The 7,750-nt window shown below is 56.8% G+C and overlaps 1 long non-coding RNA gene across 1 annotated transcript in view; it reads right to left on the reverse strand.

The window, feature by feature from the left end:
- LOC142481337 (uncharacterized) overlaps positions 1–7,578 on the reverse strand; it is a 34,819-nt gene extending 27,241 nt beyond the window's left edge. Inside the window, exon 1 of the long non-coding RNA XR_012795748.1 lies at positions 7,346–7,578. This is a non-coding gene — a long non-coding RNA (uncharacterized LOC142481337). The remainder of the gene's footprint in view (positions 1–7,345) is intronic.
- Between the last annotated feature and the right edge of the window lie 172 nt (positions 7,579–7,750).

A 7,750-nucleotide genomic window follows, 5' to 3' on the forward strand; every position in this document is an offset into this window, starting at 1 on the left:
ACACAGAAACTCAACTACCTATATTCAGGGGCCACACACAGAAACTCACCTACCTATACCCAGGGGCCACACACAGAAACTCACCTACCTATATTCAGGGGCCACACACAGAAACTCAACTACCTATACCCAGGGGCCACACAGAAACTCAACTACCTATACCCAGGGGCCACACACACCCCTATACCCACGGGCCACACACCCCCCTATACCCAGGGGCCACACACCCCTATACCCAGGGGCCACACACACCCCTATACCCAGGGGCCACACACACCCCTATACCCAGGCGCCACACACCCCTATACGCAGGGGCCACACACCCCCCTATACCCGGGGGCCACACACCCCTAAACCCAGGGGCCACACACCCCTATACCCAGGGGCCACACACACCCCTATACGCAGGCGCCACACACCCCTATACCCACGGGCCACACACCCCCCTATACCCAGGGGCCACACACCCCTATACCCAGGGGCCACACACACCCCTATACCCAGGCGCCACACACCCCTATACCCAGGGGCCACACACCCCCCTATACCCGGGGGCCACACACCCCTAAACCCAGGGGCCACACACCCCTATACCCAGGGGCCACACACACCCCTATACCCAGGCACCACACACCCCTAAACCCAGGGGCCACACACACCCCTATACCCAGGCGCCACACACCCCTATACCCAGGGGCCACACACCCCCCTATACCCGGGGGCCACACACCCCTAAACACAGGGGCCACACACCCCTATACCCAGGGGCCACACACATCTACCGACAGAGACCACACAGAAACTCACCTACCTATACCTAGGGGCCACACACAGAAACTCACCTACCTATACCCAGGGGCCACACTCACCTACCTATACCCAGGGGCCACACTCACCTACCTATACCCAGGGGCCACACTCACCTACCTATACCCAGGGGCCACACTCACCTACCTATACCCAGGGGCCACACTCAGAAACTCACCTACCTATACCCAGGGGCCACACTCACCTACCTATACCCAGGGGCCACACACAAAAACTCACCTACCTATACCCAGGGGCCACACACAGAAACTCACCTACCTATACCCAGGGGCCACACACAGAAACTCACCTACCTATACCCAGGGGCCACACACAGAAACTCACCTACCTATATCCAGGGGCCACACACAGAAACTCACCTACCTATACCCAGGGGCCACACACAGAAACCCACCTACCTATACCCACGGGCCACACACAGAAACTCACCTACCTATACCCAGGGGCCACACACAGAAACTCACCTACCTATACCCAGGGGCCACACACAGAAACTCACCTACCTATACCCAGGGGCCACACACAGAAACTCACCTACCTATACCCAGGGGCCACACACAGAAACTCACCTACCTATACCCAGGGGCCACACACAGAAACTCACATTCCTATACCCAGGGGCCACACACAGACTCACCTACCTATACCCAGGGGCCACACACAGAAACTCACCTACCTATACCCAGGGGCCACACACAGAAACTCACCTACCTATACCCAGGGGCCACACACAGAAACTCACATTCCTATACCCAGGGGCCACACACAGACTCACCTACCTATACCCAGGGGCCACACACAGAAACTCACCTACCTATACCCAGGGGCCACACACAGAAACTCACCTACCTATACCCAGGGGCCACACACAGAAACTCACCTACCTATACCCAGGGGCCACACACAGAAACTCACCTACCTATACCCAGGGGCCACACACAGAAACTCACCTACCTATACCCAGGGGCCACACACAGAAAATCACCTACCTATACTCAGGGGCCACACACAGAAACTCACCTACCTATACCCAGGGGCCACACACAGAAAATCACCTACCTATACTCAGGGGCCACACACAGAAACTCACCTACCTATACCCAGGGGCCACACACAGAAACTCACCTACCTATACCCAGGGGCCACACACAGAAACTCACCTACCTATACCCAGGGGCCACACACAGAAACTCACCTACCTATACCCAGGGGCCACACACAGAAACTCACCTACCTATACCCAGGGGCCACACACAGAAACTCACCTACCTATACCCAGGGGCCACACACAGAAACTCACCTACCTATACCCAGGGGCCACACACAGAAACTCACCTACCTATACCCAGGGGCCACACACAGAAACTCACCTACCTATACCCAGGGGCCACACACAGAAACTCACCGACCTATACCCAGGGGCCACACACAGAAACTCACCTACCTATATTCAGGGGCCACACTCAGAAACTCACCTACCTATACCCAGGGGCCACACACAGAAACTCACCTACCTATACCCAGGGGCCACACACAGAAACTCACCTACCTATACCCAGGGGCCACACACAGAAACTCACCTACCTATACCCAGGGGCCACACACAAACTCACCTACCTATACCCAGGGGCCACACTTAGAAACTCACCTACCTATACCCAGGGGCCACACACAGAAACTCACCTACCTATACCCAGGGGACACACACAGAAACTCACCTACCTATATCCAGGGGCCACACTTAGAAACTCACCTACCTATATTCAGGGGCCACACACAGAAACTCACCTACCTATACCCAGGGGCCACACACAGAAACTCACCTACCTATACCCAGGGGCCACACACAGAAACTCACCTACCTATACCCAGGGGCCACACACAGAAACTCACCTACCTATACCCAGGGGCCACACTTAGAAACTCACCTACCTATATCCAGGGGCCACACACAGAAACTCACCTACCTATACCCAGGGGCCACACACAGAAACTCACCTACCTATATTCAGGGGCCACACACAGAAACTCACCTACCTATACCCAGGGGCCACACACAGAAACTCACCTACCTATATTCAGGGGCCACACTAAGAAAATCACCTACCTATACCCAGGGGCCACACACAGAAACTCACCTACCTATACCCAGGGGCCACACACAGAAACTCACCTACCTATACCCAGGGGCCACACACAAACTCACCTACCTATACCCAGGGGCCACACACAGAAACTCACCTACCTATACTCAGGGGCCACACACAGAAACTCACCTACCTATACCCAGGGGCCACACACAGAAACTCACCTACCTATACCCAGGGGCCACACACAGAAACTCACCTACCTATACCCAGGGGCCACACACAGAAACTCACCTACCTATACCCAGGGGCCACACACAGAAACTCACCTACCTATACCCAGGGGCCACACACAGAAACTCACCTACCTATACCCAGGGGCCACACACAGAAACTCACCTACCTATACCCAGGGGCCACACACAGAAACTCACCTACCTATACCCAGGGGCCACACACAGAATCTCACCTACCTATATTCAGGGGCCACACACAGAAACTCACCTACCTATACCCAGGGGCCACACACAGAAACTCACCTACCTATACCCAGGGGCCACACACAGAAACTCACCTATCTATACCCAGGGGCCACACACAGAAACTCACCTACCTATATTCAGGGGCCACACACAGAAACTCACCTACCTATACCCAGGGGTCACACACAGAAACTCACATACCTATACCCAGGGGCCACACACACCCCTATACCCAGGGGCCACACACAGAAACTCACCTACCTATACCCAGGGGCCACACACAGAAACTCACCTACCTATACCCAGGGGCCACACACAGAAACTCACCTACCTATACCCAGGGGCCACACACAGAAACTCACCTACCTATACCCAGGGGCCACACACAGAAACTCACCTACCTATACCCAGGGCCACACTTAGAAACTCACCTACCTATATCCAGGGGCCACACACAGAAACTCACCTACCTATACCCAGGGGCCACACTTAGAAACTCACCTACCTATATCCAGGGGCCACACACAGACTCACCTACCTATACCCAGGGGCCACACACAGAAACTCACCTACCTATACCCAGGGCCACACACAGAAACTCACCTACCTATATTCAGGGGCCACACACAGAAACTCACCTACCTATACCAGGGGCCACACACAGAAACTCACCTACCTATACCCAGGGGCCACACACAGAAACTCACCTACCTATACCCAGGGGCCACACACAGAAACTCACCTACCTATATCCAGGGGCCACACACAGAAACTCACCTACCTATACCCAGGGGCCACACACAGAAACTCACCTACCTATACCCAGGGGCCACACACAGAAACTCACCTACCTATACCCAGGGGCCACACACAGAAACTCACCTACCTATACCCAGGGGCCACACACAGAAACTCACCTACCTATACCCAGGGGCCACACACAGAAACTCACCTACCTATACCCAGGCGCCACACACAGACTCACCTACCTATACCCAGGGGCCACACACAGAAACTCACCTACCTATACCCAGGGCCACACACAGAAACTCACCTACCTATATTCAGGGGCCACACACAGAAACTCACCTACCTATATTCAGGGGCCACACACAGAAACGCACCTACCTATACCCAGGGGCCACACACAGAAACTCACCTACCTATACCCAGGGGCCACACACAGAAACTCACCTACCTATACCCAGGGGCCACACACAGAAACTCACCTACCTATATTCAGGGGCCACACACAGAAACTCACCTACCTATACCCAGGGGCCACACACAGAAACGCACCTACCTATACCCAGGGGCCACACACAGAAACTCACCTACCTATACCCAGGGGCCACACACAGAAACCCACCTACCTATACCCAGGGGCCACACACAGAAACTCACCTACCTATACCCAGGGGCCACACACAGAAACTCACCTACCTATACCCAGGGGCCACACACAGAAACTCGCCTACCTATATTCAGGGGCCACACACAGAAACTCACCTACCTATACCCAGGGGCCACACACAGAAACTCACCTACCTATACCCAGGGGCCACACACAGAAACCCACCTATCTATACCCAGGGGCCACACACAGAAACTCACCTACCTATACCCAGGGGCCACACACAGAAACTCACCTACCTATATCCAGGGGCCACACACAGAAACTCACCTACCTATACCCAGGGGCCACACACAGAAACTCACCTACCTATACCCAGGGTCACACAGAAACTCACCTACCTATACCCAGGGGCCACACACAGACTCACCTACCTATACCCAGGGGCCACACACAGACTCACCTACCTATACCCAGGGGTCACACACAGAAACTCACCTACCTATACCCAGGGGTCACACACAGAAACTCACATACCTATACCCAGGGGCCACACACAGAAACTCACCTACCTATACCCAGGGGCCACACACAGAAACTCACCTACCTATACCCAGGGCCACACACAGAAACTCACCTACCTATACCCAGGGGCCACACACAGAAACCCACCTACCTATACCCAGGGGCCACACACACCCCTAAACCCAGGGGCCACACACCCCTAAACCCAGGGGCCACACACACCCCTATACCCAGGGGCCACACACAGAAACTCACCTACCTATACCCAGGGGCCACACACACCCCTATACCCAGGGGTCACACACACCCCTATACCCAGGGGCCACACACACCCCTATACCCAGGGGCCACACACACCCCTATACCCAGCGGGCCACACACACCCCTATACCCAGGGGCCACACACACCCCTATACCCAGGGGCCACACACACCCCTATACCCAGGGGCCACACACACCCCTATACCCAGGGGCCACACACACTCCTATACCCAGGGGTCACATAAACCCCTATACCCAGGGGCCACACACCCCTATACCCAGGGGCCACACACACCCCTATACCCAGGGGCCACACACACCCCTATACCCAGGGGCCACATACCCCTAAACCCAGGGGCCACACACACCCCTATACCCAGGGGCCACACACCCCTAAACCCAGGGGCCACACACACCCCTAAACCCAGGGGCCACACACACCCCCTATACCCAGGGGTCACATAAACCCCTATACCGAGGGGTCACACACACCCCTATACCCAGGGGTCACACACGCCTATACCCAGGGTCACACACACCCCTATAACCAGGGGCCACACACAGCCCTATACCCAGGGGCCACACACACCCCTATACCCAGGGGCCACACACAGCCCTATACCCAGGGGCCACACACACCCCTATACCCAGGGGCCACACACACCCCTATACCCAGGGGCCACACACACCCCTATACCCAGGGGCCACACACACCCCTATACCCAGGGGCCACATACACCCCTATACCCAGGGGCCACACACACCCCTATACCCAGGGGCCACACACACCCCTATACCCAGGGGCCACACACACCCCTATACCCAGGGGTCACACAAACCCCTATACCCAGGGGTCACATAAACCCCTATACCCAGGGGCCACACACACCCCTATACCAAGGGGCCACACAAACCCCTATACCCAGGGGCCACACACACTCCTATACCCAGGGGCCACACACACCCCTATACCCAGGGGCCACACACACCCCTATACCCAGGGGCCACACACACCCCTATACCCAGGGGTCACATAAACCCCTATACCGAGGGGCCACACACACTCCTATACCCAGGGGCCACACACACCCAACCCAGGGGCCACACACCCCTAAACCCAGGGGCCACACACACCCCTATACCCAGGGGTCACATAAACCCCTATACCGAGGGGTCACACACACCCCTATACCCAGGGGTCACACACACCCCTATACCCAGGGGCCACACACGCCTATACCCAGGGGTCACACACACCCCTATAACCAGGGGCCACACACAGCCCTATACCCAGGGGCCACACACACCCCTATACCCAGGGGCCACACACACCCCTATACCCAGGGGCCACACACACCCCTATACCCAGGGGCCACACACACCCCTATACCCAGGGGCCACACACACCCCTATACCCAGGGGCCACACACACCCCTATACCCAGGGGCCACATACACCCCTATACCCAGGGGACACACACACCCCTATACCCAGGGGCCACACACACCCCTATACCCAGGGGCCACACACACCCCTATACCCAGGGGTCACACAAACCCCTATACCCAGGGGTCACATAAACCCCTATACCCAGGGGCCACACACACCCCTATACCAAGGGGCCACACACCCATATACCCAGGGGCCACACACACCCCTATACCCAGGGGCCACACACACCCCTATACCCAGGGGTCACATAAACCCCTATACCGAGGGGCCACACACACTCCTATACCCAGGGGCCACACACCCCTATAACCAGGGGCCACACACACCCCTATACGGAGCAAGGTCAGTAAGGATACGTAGCTGGTTCATAGCTGCCCCGCGGGGGTAAATTAAGAAGCCCTCCGGCCCCCCGGGGTCTGGGGCCCAGGACAGGGCGCCTCCAGTGAGGGAAGCCTGGAACTGCAGCTGCCCCCACTGATCGCTCATACCCTCGTGCACACACTGTGCCAGTATCTCCGGGGGCAGATCCTGCAGCCAATCACAGGCCAAGTACGACAGGGAGCGCAGGCGGGCGCTGGAGAGCGAGAGTGAGCAACTATACAGAGACAGAGAGAGAGAAGGGGCAGGGTGAGAGAGAGAGGGGGCAGGGTGAGAGAGAGAGAGAGAGGGCAGGGTGAGAGAGAGAGAGCGGGTGAGAGAGAGAGAGCGGGTGAGAGAGAGAGAGAGGGCGGGAGTGAGAGAGAGAGAGAGGGCGGGTGAGA

The sequence above is a fragment of the Ascaphus truei genome, unplaced genomic scaffold (genome assembly GCF_040206685.1).
Source record: "Ascaphus truei isolate aAscTru1 unplaced genomic scaffold, aAscTru1.hap1 HAP1_SCAFFOLD_2540, whole genome shotgun sequence".
Taxonomy (NCBI): domain Eukaryota; kingdom Metazoa; phylum Chordata; class Amphibia; order Anura; family Ascaphidae; genus Ascaphus; species Ascaphus truei.